The 16,543-nt window shown below is 54.1% G+C and overlaps 1 protein-coding gene across 3 annotated transcripts in view; it reads left to right on the top strand.

The window, feature by feature from the left end:
* The first annotated feature begins 306 nt into the window (after window positions 1-306).
* The window catches only part of NLGN3 (neuroligin 3), a 42,431-nt gene continuing 26,194 nt past the window's right edge, over window positions 307-16,543 (top strand). The window contains exon 1 of one of the 3 annotated variants that reach the window (XM_075106907.1): window positions 307-426. The gene's annotated coding sequence lies outside the window, so the exon portion shown is untranslated. The remainder of the gene's footprint in view (window positions 427-16,543) is intronic. The other 2 variants (XM_075106905.1, XM_075106906.1) reach the window with 2 other exon arrangements.

A 16,543-nucleotide genomic window follows, 5' to 3' on the forward strand; every position in this document is an offset into this window, starting at 1 on the left:
CAGCGGCAGGGGCTGCGCTCCTGGCCTTGGGGAAAGATGCCAGGGCTGGAGAGTATGGGCTGCTCTAGCTGCGTTGGGGTGTGCTGGGGCAGCACAGCTCAGGGCTGGGCAGAGCGGGGGGGTGGAGAGCACCCAGGCAGAGTGGCTGGGGCAGGTACAGAGTGCAGTGCAGCAAGGTCTGGATGCCCGGGGTGGTGCAGGATGCCCAGGGTAGAAGAGCAGCGGGGCCGTGGGGTGTCCGATAGGTGCGGTACTGGTACCGGGCGGCGGCGGCAGCGAAGGGGTGCTGCGGTGCGGCCCCTCCCCGGCCCGCCCCCGCCGTGCACGCGCCGCGCGCTCCCGGTGCGGGGTCGGGCCGGACTGAGCGGAGCGCGGAGCATCCGCTGCCGCCACCGGCATGGCCCAGCCGCGCCGCCACCCGCGACGGTGAGTGTGCCCCGCCCGGCCCGCGGTGGCTCTTGCTGGGGAGGGCGGCCGGGCGGGACCGGCCCGGCCCCACGGCGCGGGGCTGGGGCCGGCGTCGCGGCGGTGATGGGGCGCCCGGGGCGGGGGTGGCCGCGGGCCGGTCCCGGTCCCGGTCCCGGTCCCGGGGTAGGGCGTCCGGGGCCGGGCCGGGCATCGGGGCGGGGCGCGGCGGCGGTAACGGGTGGGGCCGAGCGCGGCGCTGGCGGCGGGTAACGGCGGGGGTTAACGGGGCCGGATGAGCGGCCGTGGCGAGCCGGCGGGTTGCCACGGCGACAGGCTGAAAGGGGGATTGTGCGCCCGCCTCAGCTGCGCGGCCCCCGCCCGCATCCCCGGCCCCCGCCCGCATCCCCCGGCCCGGGGCCGCCCGGTTGGCCCGGTTCCGCTCGGCTCAGCCCGTCGGGCCCAGCATGTAGTGGGGAATAGGGGCTGTCCCGGCTCGGGCACTCCTGCCCCAGAGACTGGGGTGCTCTGCGGGGCCGTTGGGGGGTTGTGGGTGCTGGTGCAGCTGCACTCGGTTATTTGGGGTGCAAGGATGCAACCGGTTCCACCCGGTGAGAGGCTGCTGGTGTGAGCATCCCTGGGTCAAGGGCAGGCAGGAGATCCCCTTGGCTCGACTTATTTGGCATAGCATAGGGAATTACATTAGTCATTAGGCTTGCAGAGCGAAGCAGGGCATTCCCTGTCTCTCTTGGGCAGGGGGCTGACGTGGAGGCAGGCTCGGTGTCAAATGGGGGCTCTGTTGTGCTGGCCATGCTTGTCCCTGAGCCGGGTGGTGGGTCAGGCACATGACGCAGGGTTGCCGGTGGCTCCTGTGATGTGTGCTGTGGCTGGAGTCGGTGCCATTCAGCTGAGGTTGGCTCCATTGCACTTGAAGCCACCCAGCAGGACAGGTGTGGTAGGTGATGGTTAGCACCAGGGTCCGTCTTATGTCCGGCACTGTCAGCAGCAAGGGAGAGAAGTGGTGAGGGACATGAGGCCTTTGACCAGCCAATCTCTCTGAACCACACTCTCCTAAATGGTGACACCTCCCAGTGCCTCCACTGCCAGCCTTTCCCAAGGCCATGGACCTCCCTTGTGGAAGTGGCGCTGACATGAAGTCACTGGGATTTTTCCTCTGTCCTTTGAGGGTGTCTCATCCCATACTGCTGCCGGCTCGGCCCCAGGCAATGGCAGAGGGGCTGGAGATGTCCCCACGGCTGGGCATGCATGGGTGCAGCAGGAGAGCTGACAGAGCCAGCTCCCCACAAGCCCCTGCGTTGGCTGTGCTTCGTGACAGCCTGGTGGGACCTTTCTTCCTCTGGAAACTCAGGTGCTTTGCGAAATTGGGGGCATCTTGCCAGCTGGGTAGGGGGTGGATGTGCCCCAGAGAGGGAGCTGTGGGTTGCCAAGGCAGGGGTCACTCTTAGCTCTGGGAAATGTACGCACCATCTTTTCTCCCTGCTCTGCACCAAAGCACCCATGCCAACCCCTGGCACAGGGCTGGGTGCCCCAACATTCCTGTCAGAGCAGACCTCCTCCTGCTCCGCATGCTGCAGGTGGCCACCACCAAAGCTGGTGTCTGCAAAATGGTTAAAGGCTGACATTTAGAGGTCACACTTCTAGCATTGTGCATGTGTTTGCTTCATTTGCATTTGCAGTTAGCCCAGCTCCAGGCTTTGCCACTCGCATGTGCAGTTGCCATGGTTACATGTGCAGTCGGGATGTGGAGTTTGGTTGGACACCTGCAAACATGCAGCTCTCAACCTCCGGAGCATCAGGCCATGAGCGAAAGCCGCCAAGATGCAGGGCAGCCCTTGGACCTGGGTATGTGGGCCCTGTGCAGCAATGTGCTGAGGAAATGGAGTTGCAGTGCCCATCTTGGCAGGGTCTGACTGCTACTGCCTTGCACAGCCTCCAACTGCCTGTATTCAACATGCAGTGTGCATCTAGGGCAGCACTGTTGGAGAGGAAGGTTGAGCCCATGCCAGCGGTGTTGCCCTGGACCTTATATCTGGGTCTGTCTCCTTCCCAGACCCTGTGTAAAGCCTCTTCTCCAAAAAGGCTGGAGCGAAGGTGCTTGAGAGCAGGCCAGTGAGGGCAGGCAGAGCCTTGGAGTCACGAGCGGAGCTGCTGTGCAAGCTGGCAGTGCCTTGCATGCGGGCAGGGGCCTGCCAAGGCTTCACAAGGCAGCGTGAGAATTGGCAGGGCGCTGTGCCGAGGCTCTAGCTGTGGTGGCTGCATCTCTCCTGGCTCTCTGTGGGGTCCAGTCTGGGTGCTCAGGTCCAGCACAGACAGGGACCTGATCCAGGTGCCTTTTGACCAGGATCACATTGATTCCACAAGTGAGAGCAAGGAGATAGTGACTGCCAAAATAATCTGGCAGGTCCATGTTGGCCTTACCTTTGTGTCAAGGGAGGAGGAGTTTTAGGACAGCAGGTATGGAAGGAACCTCGAGATCACTGAGTCTCTAAGCTCCATCTAAACCATTACTGAGCAGCATCAGCTCAGACAGCTCCTAAACCTCCCCAGCCACAGTGGTTTGGCTGCCTCCCAAGCAGTTTGCTGCTGTTTTCCCATACCCTTCCTCTAGGAGCTACTTCTACACGGCAGGCGGGGAAGAAGGGAAGCCCTCTTGGCTGTCCAGGAGCAACTGTGGCCTCGGACAGACTGGTGTGGAGTGTCCTTGCTGCACTGGTGGCAGCTGGAGGAATCCAGTAATAGGAGAAGGGTGGAAAGATGGTGGGAAGCAGTGGGGATGGGGACATGGAGCATGTGTCTGGGCATGAGCTGTGGAGGAGCCACAGAGGAACCTGTGAAATCTCACTGCAGAGCACAGTGGGGCTCACTATCTGCTGTACTGGGGCTGTGCACCAAGTGCAGGGGGATGGGGCAGGGACAGCTTGGCTCTCTCCTTAGGGCTTTCAGTGCCACTGGGATGGGACAGTTATTTGTTCCCCATGGGATCTCAGACAGAGATTCCTCCCCTGATGGTCTGTGGTTATTGGCCGCTGCTGACAGAGCATTTCAGAAGATGCTTCTTAATCAGGGTCTGGCATTTGCACCTGCGCCCACAGCCAGGGGCGTGTGTGGGTCTTAGGTCAGCGTGGAGAGAAGGTGGTCACAGCCAGCTGGCAGGGGCACATCAGGAGTAGGAGGCAGGGTGGATCCTGGTACTGGGTGCTCAAGGACAGCTGGGTTTGAGGACTGTGGCAGAGTCGCGTGGTGCTGCGTAGTGGACTAAGTGCTCTGGTGGTCTCCCAGTGTGATGCCCCCCAGAGCTGGGGCAGGGACCAGGCTGTGACCAGTGCTGTGTGCTGCTGACCTCAACAGGATTCTGCAACAGGTGTGAGGGTAATGAATAAAAGGTCCTGTGGTTGCCAGAGCTGGCAGTTTGAACCCACATCATTCAGACCCTAGAGCAAGTGTGACTGAGAGGAAATGGAGATGAGGCGAGAGTGGTGGAAAGACATGGGGGCTTCTGGCTGCAGCTGCCAGGTCCTGTCTGGTGCATGTGGCTCCTGGAAGTTTTCCCTGGTTAAGAGGATACATGCTGCTTGTTTACAGGCTTGTCTGGGCTCAGTAGTGATGTGGTATTGCAGTCCATGATGAAACCTGTGTTCCTGCTTATTCTTGCAGTTGTTTGGGGAAACTCTGCCCTTGCAGTATACTCCTTTTGCCTTGGGGGGGAGGGTGGTCTGTGAGCAAGACTTTGTGTTGGGGAGCATTGTTTGGGCTGAGACCGACTTGACAAGGAGCTCAGGGGATTGTTGGTAAAGAAGCCTTGTTCCTGACACTGTAAAATATAAAACGGTGGAGTAACATCTGTTATTTTCAAACAGCATCTCAGTGTGAGCATATCCTGTGAGGTGCCTGACAAGTAGAGCTGAAGCTTTGCCTGGTGGCCAGATGCTCTGGCCATGCCAGCAGAGCAGGTGGCAAAATTTGGGAAAGGTTTCAGAGGGAGAATGTGTTACAGGGCTTGTATGGTGCACAAGCCTCGGACCTGGACTGCTGGGACTCTCTGAGGGAAAGGATGGTTGGCAGAGGCGAGTCAGGAAGGCTGCTTGAGAATGCCCTTTGGCATGGTAATCAGGGGCTGCAGGGACTTTGACTTCATCAGGCATTCATTAGCTGCTACTCTACAGTGGGAGAAGCAGCCTAAGCTTGCAGCATGGCCACAGTGTCTGTGTGCCACTCACCGTGGAGGTGGCTGTGTTCGTGTCCTAGTACCGGCACCCAGTGCGAAAGGAGTTGTGGAGGTGAGTTTGTGGGTCTGGCTATTTTCATGTCTTTCCTCTACACTTACATGACTCCAGGCACTGCTGAGCATCTTGAGGACTCATGGGACAGTGATGCAGAAGGGGGCAGGGGTTGCTCTGTGTCTCTGTCTCTAGAGTTCCCTGGGGGAGCTCAGGAGAGATGTGTGGGTGTTGAGATCATTGTGGAGTCAAATGCCTGGAAGCTGCAGCAGGAATGGTCAGAGGTTTGATGGCCTCTGTGCAAAAAATGGCTAAATAAGGCAGGCTTCTTCAATCGGGAACAGAAACAACAGAAGATGGATAAGATATGTCTACAGGAGGCCAGGAGAAGTCGGATAGAGGTTAACTGTTCACTGTTTCTTTCCATGCAAGTACAAGGTTACATCAAATGAAGCTAGCAGGAGGTGCCAAACAGGAGGAGGGGCATTGCCTCTTGCAGACGTGCTATCAAGCTGCAGAAATCCTCAGAACAAGGTGTTGTGAATGGTGGAACCTTACATTGGTTCCAGGAGAAATGGGATGAATTCAATAAGGACAAGAAGTTCCCCCAGAAACCAATAAATACACTGAGATCCACTTCTGACCTGGGCAGCTGCTGAGCTGCAAATTGCTGGTCCTTCTGACTACTGGCAAGAAAGTTCATAGGGCAAGGTGGACCCTGGGTCTGAGCTGTTATTTTCATAATGTGCCTCCCGTAGAGGCTGGAGCCAGGAAGGAGCACTGGGCTTTGGTAAAGGAGGATAGGTTTATCCCCATTCAGCTCTGAGTTACTTTGCTTGGCACAGGGTGACAGATGCCTGCTCAGTCCTGCTTCCCTGCTGAGAGCATGGGATGCTCTACCCATGTGATGGAGGCGCAGCTGTTTGGAGAGGTGAGACCTGTGCTTAACCACCAATCCTCTGCCTTGGCACACAGGACCCTTTGCTGGAGACTTCTGACAAACTTCTGTTGGCTGAACAGCTGCTAATTCAGTTGGTTTGAAAATGGATGGTGATATCCCTTCCCTCCTGTGTTACCTGGCAGTTCTGCTTCCTCTGGTTCCCTGGGCGCAGGGCACCCTCCTGATACGCTGGCAGCAGAACTAGAGTCTCATCCTGGCATTGTCCCAGTTTCCTGGTACTCGCTGCACATTGTGGGCACCATGGGATCACTGGGGATCTGATCTTCATCTCCCCCTCCTCCACTCCCCTGGCTTTGCCTGTTCTCATGCATGTCAGGAAACATCAGTCTCAGTTTTGTTCCTGGTTTTATGCCCAGATGAGAAAAGACTCATGTCCTGCTACCAGTGAGGATCCAGTTCAGTCTCACCTCAGCATATGTGGGATGCCAGAAGGCTTTCCCCCAGCTCCTTGAGCAGTCCAGAGACATGTAATGACAGCAGGGAGACGTGAGGCTCAGCTTGGGAGAGGATGGCTTCTTGTGGGACAAGTAGACTTGGAGAGGAGGATACAGGGACAAGCTGGGGATCTAGCGGTCCCCAGTGGGCTTTGGGTGGGGGCCAGCAGGATGAGGCCAAGCAAGGTTGAAGCTTATGAAAAGGACACTGTTTCCCATCCCGATGACTTCCAGGAGGACCCCGTCTGCAAGGGCTGAGGGAAGTATCCAGCCAGCACAATGGCATCCTTCAACCACAAAACTGAAGTCTGCCCTTGGCTAGGAGTCGTGAGGGGACAGATCCTGTGCCTTAAGACAAAAACTATCTCCATTTCTGTCTTGTTGCCATTTTGGTCTCTGTTGCTGCTGGACTCTTCTTGGTGACAAGCTGAGGTTGCAGATTTGGGTAGGGAGCTGTTGTACTTTGATGCTCACAACTTTAAGAGGAGCCAAGTGGTTACCTGCTCTTTGTACCAAAAAAATCCTGTTTCTGCCAGCAGCGATGTTTCGAAGTGGGCATCTGCCAAGGCAGAGAGGCAGAGCTGTGCTTGGGGACCTCTGAGAAGCAGGAGGGAGCACAGGAGCCTTCTTAGCGCTGGGGGTTGCCTTTCCTTGGCATTGCTTGTCCTCGCAGCCTATCTGTATGGCCTGCTTCATCCTGGTCTGCTCCCTCTGGAGAGACAGGGCATCCCCAGGCTGCCTGATTTGCTCCAGTCCAGCTTATTTCTTAACACTAGGCAGCCTTTACAGTAAAACACATTAAAGGATTTTTTTGCCAGAGGTTTTCGGCTTTCTGCTTTTTTGTGCTTGAAGATAGAAAATATGGGAGGAGAAAGGTACAAGGGAAAATAGAAAATATATTTTGGATTAAATTTGAACAGGCTTCCTTCCTAGCTGCTGGCTTGTCTGGCCAGTCCTTAGCAAGCCCTGGGTGCATGAGCAAGAGTTAGACTTTGCAGAGGTGCCCTGGCTGCAGGCTGACCCTCCAGCCCAGGGGTTTTTCATGGTCTTCTGCTCAGTCATACCGGCTTTGGTTTCAGTTTGAGAATGTGAGCAGCTGATGGCTCTTGCTGAGGGCAGGCTTCTCTGCTCAAGGAAGCTGCTTGTCTTAGTTGACTAGAGGCTGTGGTGAGCTTGGGCTGGACCATCTAAATGCTTGAGGTCCTTTCTAGGTGACTGCCGCCACATCTGTCTGGGCTGCCAGCTATACGTATGACCTGTGACGATGGTGATCTCTGGCTGTGACACCTATATGAACTCTTTAGGTTGCTCACTGGAGCACGTAGCAAATCTGTGTTTGCAGAGTTCCTGGGAAAGCCTTTAGGGTTTCTGGGGAAACCAGGAACTCTAGGATGGGCTTTTATCTTATTCAGCTGCTGACGGGTGTTTCTGGATGCCGTGCCAGCAGCATGTGTGGGTGGCCATTGTGCCAGAGGCCCCAAGGCTCCCTTCATCCTGGTGCTGCCCCAAGCATGGATGGTACTGCCAGCACCATGGCAGCTCTCTTGCGAGCCGATGCTGGCTGTGCAGGGTCAGTGTCTTTGCCCAGGAGCTCCTCCACAGCTGCCAGCCATTATCGTCAGTGCTGGTTCTCAGCGGCAGGGTGGGGTGAGGGGGAAGACAGATGTGGAGGGGGAGGGTGGCTTCTCCAGCACCTGTGCCTTATTCTGGAGTGTGCAAGTGTGAAATTCAATTTGTAGATAAGCTGTAGCTGGTGAGGAACACAGGCCACAATGTCTGCTGGAGCCAGGCAGTGTCTGGGAGCAGCGCGGCCGGCATGCACAGCATGTCCTGCCTGCCAGCTCTTGCAGAGGCTGACGTCACCTTGGAGGAGCAGTGGCTGCTGCAGGACGTGGCTGTTTGACGCTGTGTCATGTTGGCTCTGGGTGTGCAGCCTGGCTGCTGGCAGGAGCCCTGCTGAGAGGTGCTGCCCTGCATCTGGTCTCCCCTGCCCTGCGGAGGTGAGGGGCACAATGCAGCAGGAAGAGAGGGGGACCTGGTGCTCTCTGCCACCAGCAGCTTGCAAGCTGGGTGGCAGGGAGGATGGCTGTTGTGGACGGGGAGTCCGTGGTGCTTCTAGCAGTAGTGGCATTTTCCCACCTCCACATTAAGGTCTTCCCTTCCTGACATTTCCAGTGAGTCTCGCTTGCTGGTGGGAGCAGAGAGAACTGGCGTTACAGTGTTAGCAAATGCAGCTTGCACTGGCCTGTGCTTTGTCGTCTCTGTGTGTTGCTACCAGAGGTCCCAGCTCCCCTCCTCCTGCCCCAGTCCAGAGCTTTTTTGGTCTTCTGCCTCTGAGTGCGTTGCAGAGAGCAGCCCTTTGTTACAGATGAAAAGGCCGGTGCTGTGAGGAGGGGAGCATGGTCACCCAGGCCAGCCATGGCAATGCTGGGACTGAGCAGTGCCCTGGTTCTCAGTGCTGGCCGCTGCTGGGGCCGGCTGTGTCCCCGGGCAAGCCTCAGCAGTGGTGGGTCACTGCTGATGCCATCAGGCATGGAAGGGGCACCAGCATGGTGATGCCAGGATGATCAGTCTGTCCTGGTGTTCCTTGCTGGCCAGAGGAAGCACTGCTCCCTTGACCCTGGCTTGACTCTTGCAATATGGCCAGAAAATCATGTCTGGTCTCTGGTCAGGGCCACTGGCAGTAACACACAACTCAGCAGCTTGTGTCAGGAGGGATGTGCTGGGGTACTCACCTCTCTGAGTAGGGTGATGGGCTGGGGTTCAGCTGGAACATCTCTCCAGCACAGGACAGGAGCTGCAGCTCTCCTAGCTGTGGGAAGCCAGGGGGCGTGGGGTGGCACAGCCCCATATCCTGGGCTCTGGGCATATGGGTCTGTGCAGAGCCTGTCTGGTGTTTCAGCTGGAAGTAGGGACTATTGTAACAAGGTGGAGGTGGTGTGGATGGTGGAGGTGACGCTAGCCCAAACATCTCCTGGGACAGCTTTCCGGAGCATTGCCACCAAGGACCCTGCAGTGAGGAAACAATTTGGTGCTGGACTGCAATTCTTGGGCCTTCTAGCACCATGAGGGAGCATGCATGGCCCTGCTGCCTGTGTTCTGACCCTGGAGGGGTGGCTCTGTCGGGGTGGCCCACATCCCCTGTTGCACAGGGATTTGCTGTTTTCATAGAGTCACCCTGCTCCACAGACTTGGTGGCTGAGTTGGTGTCCCATAGTACAAGGCAGGGCGGTAATGGGTGGTGCTTGTACATTGCCAGATAACTTGTAACCTTATCTCTGCACAGGAAAACTGACTAATTATGTTGTGTTTCAGTTTCTGTGGAAAAGTTAGTTCCTGCCTCCAGTAGTCTCCAACTGTTTTCCTCATCTTTGTTCTTTGCCTTCGGATTCGTTATCTTCCGCCTGGATCACCTCCATGACCTGGGTTACAATTTTGCCCTGCAAAACTTTGCTCAGCTGGCAGAGCAGTGGGCAGTGATGTCAGGCAGAAATAGGTGGTTGGGGTAGGTATCCATAAAGGAAACAATCCTTTATCAGCTCTGATGCTGAAACCACAGGTTCTTACAGCCATTGTCTGGATTACAACCTGTGATTAAGCAGTTTTGGCTTCCTGCTTTGAGTCAGTAAAAATGAAACATTGACAACTCATTTTGGGTGTAGCTGTTCCCATTCAAAGCACTCTTTGGTTTTGTTGCCTACTCTCTCTAGAGGCATTTGCAGGATGTCTTTGTATTTTAAGCTGCAGTCAGTTCCTCTTTGCCCAGCCCACCTCCTTACATTTATAGAGCCTCCTCCAGGCCACACTAGTCCATGGAAAGCATTGGCTGTGCACGCGCCCAACCAGTGCTTTCTCTGCTTTCCTTGGAGCATGTGCAAGGTGGTATGGGTAGGACAGGGATTTGTGCAAACTGCCTGTGTCCTGGTTGCTTGGAGGGGGTCCATGTCTCCTGCAATTCTGGGTGTCCAGAAAGGAGCTTGAGGGACTGGGGTATGAGAGAGTTTTAGGAAAGGACATTCTATCAATAGCTGGGTTTCATACTTGCTGCTTAGTTTGGGGCATTTTTGAAATGGGGGTGTCATTGCATCCATCCAGACTCTTTGGGTCACTGAAGTCTCCGTTCTTTATGAAATTTCAAACCTGCCATTGCTAATATAAGAAATACGAACATGTTTGCGCTTAGAGTTTCAGAAGCTTGTTGCTCTGAAAAGAGCCTTGTGCCTATGTAATTGCTTCCTAACATGGTTCAGTCGTAGTGATCCATGTTAACCTAAAAACCAGGGCCCCTGCTAGCCACAGTAGTTTCCAAGGAGGTTGTTTGGGAGAGGACATAGGAGCCATTACTCTGGCAGATGTGAGGGGGATGGTGATGAGCAGCTGGGATAATGTCAATGTGCAGCTCACTGAAGCTGGAGAAGGAAGTGAGGGGAATGCTGCTTGTGCAGACATCTCTCTCTTAGCTGGGTGAGATTTGCACTCCAGTCGCTAGCTGTGGAGTGTTGATCTCAGATTTGTGAGTGAGCTTATATTGCCTTAAAGTAGGTGCCTGGTTCTCATTTATGATGTGTTGGAGAGTAAGCAAGTTGTCTTGGCATGAACTTTGTGCTCATGCCAAGGGCTTGCTGAAAGCAGATTGTCTGTCAGTTTGCTCCTGAATAGATGTCTGGAAACTCCAGGGTTCTGTAGATGCACTTTTGCACTGCCAGTCACCTGCCCGCACAAAGCAAACGCTGGAGTAATTCTGCCATTTATTTATGAAGCATTGTTTCCTATAGAACAGAATATTTCAGTTGGAAGGGACCTACAATGATCACCTAGTCCAACTGCTGACCAATTCAGGGCTGACCAAAAGTTAAAGCAAATTATTAAGAGCATTGTCTAAATGCTTCTCAAACACTGACAGGCATGGGTCATAGCACCTCTCTAGGAAGCCTGTTACAGTGTTTGACCACCCTCTTGATAAAGAATTGCTTCCTAACATCCAGTCTAAACCTCCCCTGGTGCATTCCCACATGTCCTATCACTGGATACCAGGGAGAAGAGATCAATGAGCACCTCCTTTTCTGCTTCATCTCCTCAGGAAGCTGTAAGCAGCAATGAGGTCTCCCCTCAGCTAGTCCAAGTGATTCAGAGTTTGCTCGGCAGATACCCTTGCACATCCTGCCCTTGCTCCAGCTGCCAGACAAACGGCCCCTTGGAGCCCGAGAGAGACCGAGCGCTTTTCCTGCAAGCACTCCGTGCCTTTTGGACGATCTGGGCTGCAGGGGCGTACTGCGGGTCTGCTCGGAGGAGACCCGCTCCTTCCCCGGAGCAGGGGAGGGCGGCGGAGCGGCGCGGTGCTGAAGGGACAGCTCCCGCCCGGCGCGGGGACGGCGGCGGGGGCGCGCCGGGCCCACCCCCCGCCGGCGGGGCACAGCAGCCAGGGGTCACCGTGCTGGCAGGGCTGAAGGGCGCTAGGCAGCCTGCAACCTGCCGGGCCGGACCAGGCACGTTCAGGCTGGGATAGAGCGATGCCACATCCAGCTGTTGCAGCGTGTGTGGTGGCACCATCACAGGGGCTTCTGGAGGCTCTTCTGGGGCTCTTTGATCTTCCGAGCTGGGTCAGGCTCTCTTCCTTTGCTGACAGTTGTTCTGGCTGGGGAGCAAGTGCATGTATATCAGTGCTAAGGCCAGGGCAGTGTTTGGTGTTTGGACAGTGGTTCTCATTAACCTCTGCCCCTGCAGGGAAGCAATTGTAAATTGAAACTGTGCAAGCAGTAAGGTAAGGGAGAGAAAAGCTGCTGCCATTTCTTCATGCTGGGGTCAGGGAAGCCATAATGTGTGATAATCCAGATTATTCCTATTCAGAACGTGGCACTAAACAGCCTACTTCCAGCAGCGATCCCTGAGCCATATAGAAACCCAGCAGCCCACCAAGAGGCTGCTGCCACTGCCTACTTCACAGCCAGGGATCTGTCCCAGCAGAGCCTCTTGCTCACACAGCATCTGCTGGCTGTGCCACATGGCCCTGGCCTTCCACCTGACACCGGGGAAGCAGTGAGTGGGAAGGTCAGTCGAAATCTGGACCAGCTCAAGGTGAGCATATAGCCCACTCCAAAAGAGCCTAGGCTTTCAAGCAGTTGTCCCTGGGTCCTCTATAGAGGCCACCCTCTGCTTGCATCAGCAGTATTTGGTGCTGACCCCAACACCTTCCCTGCTGCAGTGCTCACTAGCTGTCCTTCAGCAGCATCACCAGTCTCAGCTCAGTGACACTGAGAAACCTCCTGCATTTTTGGAGCTTTTGCTGCTAAACAGGAGTTGGAAATGAGCCAGGCTATCTCACCTGCTGGGTAGTGTGTCTTCTGGAGCTGGGCATCAAACATCATACTGGCATTCAACACTAAAAATGTCTGGAAAGGCTGAAGTGTGGGCAAAAGATAGGTCTGCTTGGCCCCTGGTGTCCTTCCCAAGGCAGGCTTGGCTTCTTCATGAAGAACTCATTAAAGGCCATGGAGCAAATGGGGACAGGCCATATTGAAGCAGTAGGCCATTGGCACCCCAGCAGAAGTGGCACTTGAAATTGTCTGTTTCTAGGGATTTTGGGTAGCGCTCTTCTGTTCTGAACGGGAGTCCTCAAGGGTCTTGGCAGATGTCTGGGAGTTGTCAAAGAGCTTCTGTCCCATGTATGTTCTTGCAGCATTGAGGAACTTAACTGACACTTCTCATGTGGTCTCTCATCCTCCCCAAAGGGCAAAAGATGTGCACTGGAGTGTCTCATAGGCTTCTGATGTTCAGCTTGCTTTAAATATTGGGGGTGCTGCGAGTAGAAGTAAGGAAAGGCAAGTCACAGGGATGTGACTTGCACTTGAAGCAAATGAGGGTGAGGTTTGCGACTGTTTCTCCTTCTCTCCCATCAGAGCGACTGTAGTGCCTAGATATCAGAGGTGCTGCAGATGTGCCTCTAGGAGGAGAGTGAGATGGGGGACACAGGACTTTGGGGGAGTCCTCTGTGGAGTGGAGGACAGATGTGATGGGCTCCACAGTGCTGGGAAGCCTCCTAAGTGTTCTCTGTCAGAGCATCCTAAATGCTGAAGGCTTCATGGCCAAGGTGGCTGTAAACCCAGATGGTGACAAATGCTGAATGAATGAGGACAGTGACAGAGCTGCCAGCCAGAATGATAAGAAGTCTAGGAGACTGGGTTGGAGGGGATGCTGAGGGGTCGCTTGGTCCATCCATCTGCCATGTAGCACGATTTGCAGATATGCATGGAGTGCTTTAACTTTTCCTGGTGTATACTTGACTCTCCTTTCTTAATATGATGTGTCTCCTATCTAGCACAAAGTTCAATGTCAGACTGTTCTGTCCTTTTTTACAGTGGCCTTTACATGTTATAAAACAGCATCCCCTGACTTGTCTTGTCTAGACTAGCCCCACACTTCCAGGCTTTTGTCCAAGGCTTTTTGATGGTCTTGCTGGTCTCCTGTGGCCTTTCTCAGTTGGTCCAGATCTTTTGGGGAGTGAACTGGTTCTCTGAAGAAGAACAGTATAATTACTTGATGTGCCTTTATGAGCTAAAAGGAGAGCAGAGTAATTACTTCCCGTGTCTTTATAAGCTGGCCCTTCACACGTCCTACTGCGTTTGCCTTTTTTTGTGGCAATGACATGCTGGCTCATGTTCAGTTTGTACTCCTCTGTAGCCCTTATGACCCTTCTGACAGAAACACTGCTGTCTTTTCTACCGTGGTCTGTTTGTGCAGTTTTTTACCTCCAGTGACTTACAGCCCTGCCCATCATCTCTCAGCCCTTTCCCCACTCTGTCGGGAGTGTGTCAAGTTCCCATCCTGGCCTCCAAAGCTCTGGATGTCATGTGCAGATTTTAAAACCTACTCTGTTCTGTCATTTAGGTCATTCATGGAAAAACAGAGCAGTAGCAGCAGCAGGGCAGACCTTTCTGAGACCCTACTTGTCCCCTTTCAGTGTAACTGTGAGCCACTGATAACTATCTATCACTGTGTACCAGCTCTGTGATGGACCTGAAGTCCTGGGAATTGTTCCCACAGTGCTGTCAGATTGGGAAACATCTGCCTGTGGCATGGATGGGATGCTCTTCAGGAGCCACTGGAACATGTGGATACAAGCATGTCAGTCCAGTTGTGCTGCAGCTTCTGCATTCCCCAGGGTTTCCTATGGGGTCTCTGCAGCATCGCAGGCCAGGCGGGATGGGACCGAGAGCTGGTGAGAGCTGGGGTCACTGCCTGTCGGAGGAGAGCAGCTGGCAGGGTGGGCAGAGCATCGGGCAGGTGCTGCTGCCTGAGAGCTGAGCATCAGCCTGAGGTCTGAGAGCACAGGCTGATGGAAAGGTTTGGAGCTCACTCACCTGGGGGAAGAGGTTTGTCATGCTGCTTACTGGGTGCATGTCTGTGCTGGGGTGAGTGGGTTGGCCCCCACCTACCTCTCACCATGATACAATGGGGTCAGATGGCGAGCAATGCTGCACAAGGCAGAGTGGCCACAGTGCAATCATAGAATCATAGAATTGTAGAATGCCCTGAGTGGGAAGGGACCCACAAGGATCACCAAGTCCAACTCCTGTCCCTGCACAGGAGAACTCCAAATTCACACCATATCTCTGAGGGCATTGTCCAAGTGCTTCTTGAATATCGTCAGGCTTGGCACCATGACTGCCTCCCTGGGGAGCCTGTTCCAGTGCTCCACTGCCCTCTGGGTGAAGAACCTTTTCCTAATATCCAACCTAAACCTCTTCCTGCCATTCTCTTGGGATTGGTCCCTATGGGACCAATGGGACATCCTGTCCACTTGCTGTCAGGGGAGATTATCCATCTGTGGCAGCCGGGAGGTTTGAGGTCCCAGTCTGTCCTGGCTCTGGACTACACAGGACATTGATGCTGTGGCTCTATGTGATGAGCCTGGGGTTGGGTCAGCCTAAGTGCTCAGGGGCAGGAGGCTGGACCCTGATGAAGGGTCCGATGTGAGGGCAGGCTGCCTGCTTGCATTTCCTCATCCGCCTGCCAGGGAAGGTGTGGATCCGTCTTGTCTGGCTGGTGTTGAGACGCCTGACTGTGCATCTGCGAGGGAGGCTTCCAGAGGATCCCGCCCGCCCAGGTTTCCATGGAGAGCGTCTCCTTGTTGAGGAGGGAGCCGTCTGGCAGACAGTACGGCCGTGGAAATACTGATAGAGCATTTGTTTTCCAAAGCACATGAATAACATCCCTAACAGCTAGCAGCCTCACTTCCTCCTCTCACCCCACCAGCGGTCTGGCAGAGAGACCTGGGATGCCTGCAGTGTCTTTATCCTTCCGGCTCCTTGCTGCACACTCGTCTAAGCATCCCCAGTTTGGCCGTATCTGCCCAGGCCAGCCTGGTTTCCTTTCCAGTTGGCAGGCACAGCTCCTCCTGGCACAGGGCTGCAGGGAGGCAGCAGCCATCTTCACTGGGGGATGCATTTGACTTTGCTGTTGGAGGGAAGATCGGGAGTGCTGTAGGCGGCAAAACTGGGGAAGTTTTGCTTCCACCTCCCATGGGATGTGCGGGGAATAGCTTCCCTAAATGAAATGTCCTTTCTTGGATCTCTCTGTTATTTTGCATGCTTTGCAAGACCAAGGGGAAGCTTAAGAGCTGTTGAGGCAGCAGGCAGCGATGCAAGGCACATGCAACAGCCCCCAGGTTGCTGGGGGCTGAGCTTGGGTTTTCATGGCAGTCTGTCAATATTAAATTAAGGCTAAATTCCCATCCTAAATGTTATGTTAACATGAAGTTACAGCAGAAAGCACAGAGCACAGAACAGCAATATGAGGGTATAAGATGTGTTACGGGGGTATTGTAATCATCCCAAATGAGGCATTTGAAACCCAGGGAATTCCAGATTTAGGGTTTGCATAATTTTTTGGGTTTGTAATTGAAAAACAATCCAAACATAGGAAGGCTTAGGAGCATGTTGCTGACACTGGGTGCCTTTATTCTGTGCTGCAGGGGTAGATGGAGGGAAAAAGTCTTTTAAAAATGATAGAACCAGATGTGGAATTACACATGTTAAAATGTTAAATAACTGTGATCTGGATTTGAGTGTTAAGGCATCGTGGCTCTCCAGGGTGGCGTTAGGGCTGCTGGGTCTTAACTGTGTATCTCCGTATCTGGACATATTTGGCTATTGCTAACATAGCTTACCTCTGTGCCTCATCCTTCGTAAAAGTCATGATTGGAGACAGTTGCAAGTCCTGTAGCATCATTTTATTTGAGTTAAGGATGTGTACTTGGAACTTTAATTCTATCATAGCTTATGTTTTTTTTCTTCAGATTTCCATGGTTTTAAAATGCTATTAAAAGAACCATGGATAAGGATTAAACAAAAACCCAAAGGAATATCACCATAACATAATTCTGAGGAGCTGTAGCAAGAAGCTGATTTTTGGCTGTGCTTTGTAAAAAGAGCTCCCTCATTGTGCCAGGACAGGGTGGTTATGCTGGATGTGTGGCTGCTCCAAGGATGCAAAGTGGGTGGTGAATT

Source organism: Phalacrocorax aristotelis, chromosome 11, assembly GCF_949628215.1.
Source record: "Phalacrocorax aristotelis chromosome 11, bGulAri2.1, whole genome shotgun sequence".
NCBI classification, from domain to species: Eukaryota; Metazoa; Chordata; class Aves; order Suliformes; family Phalacrocoracidae; genus Phalacrocorax; species Phalacrocorax aristotelis.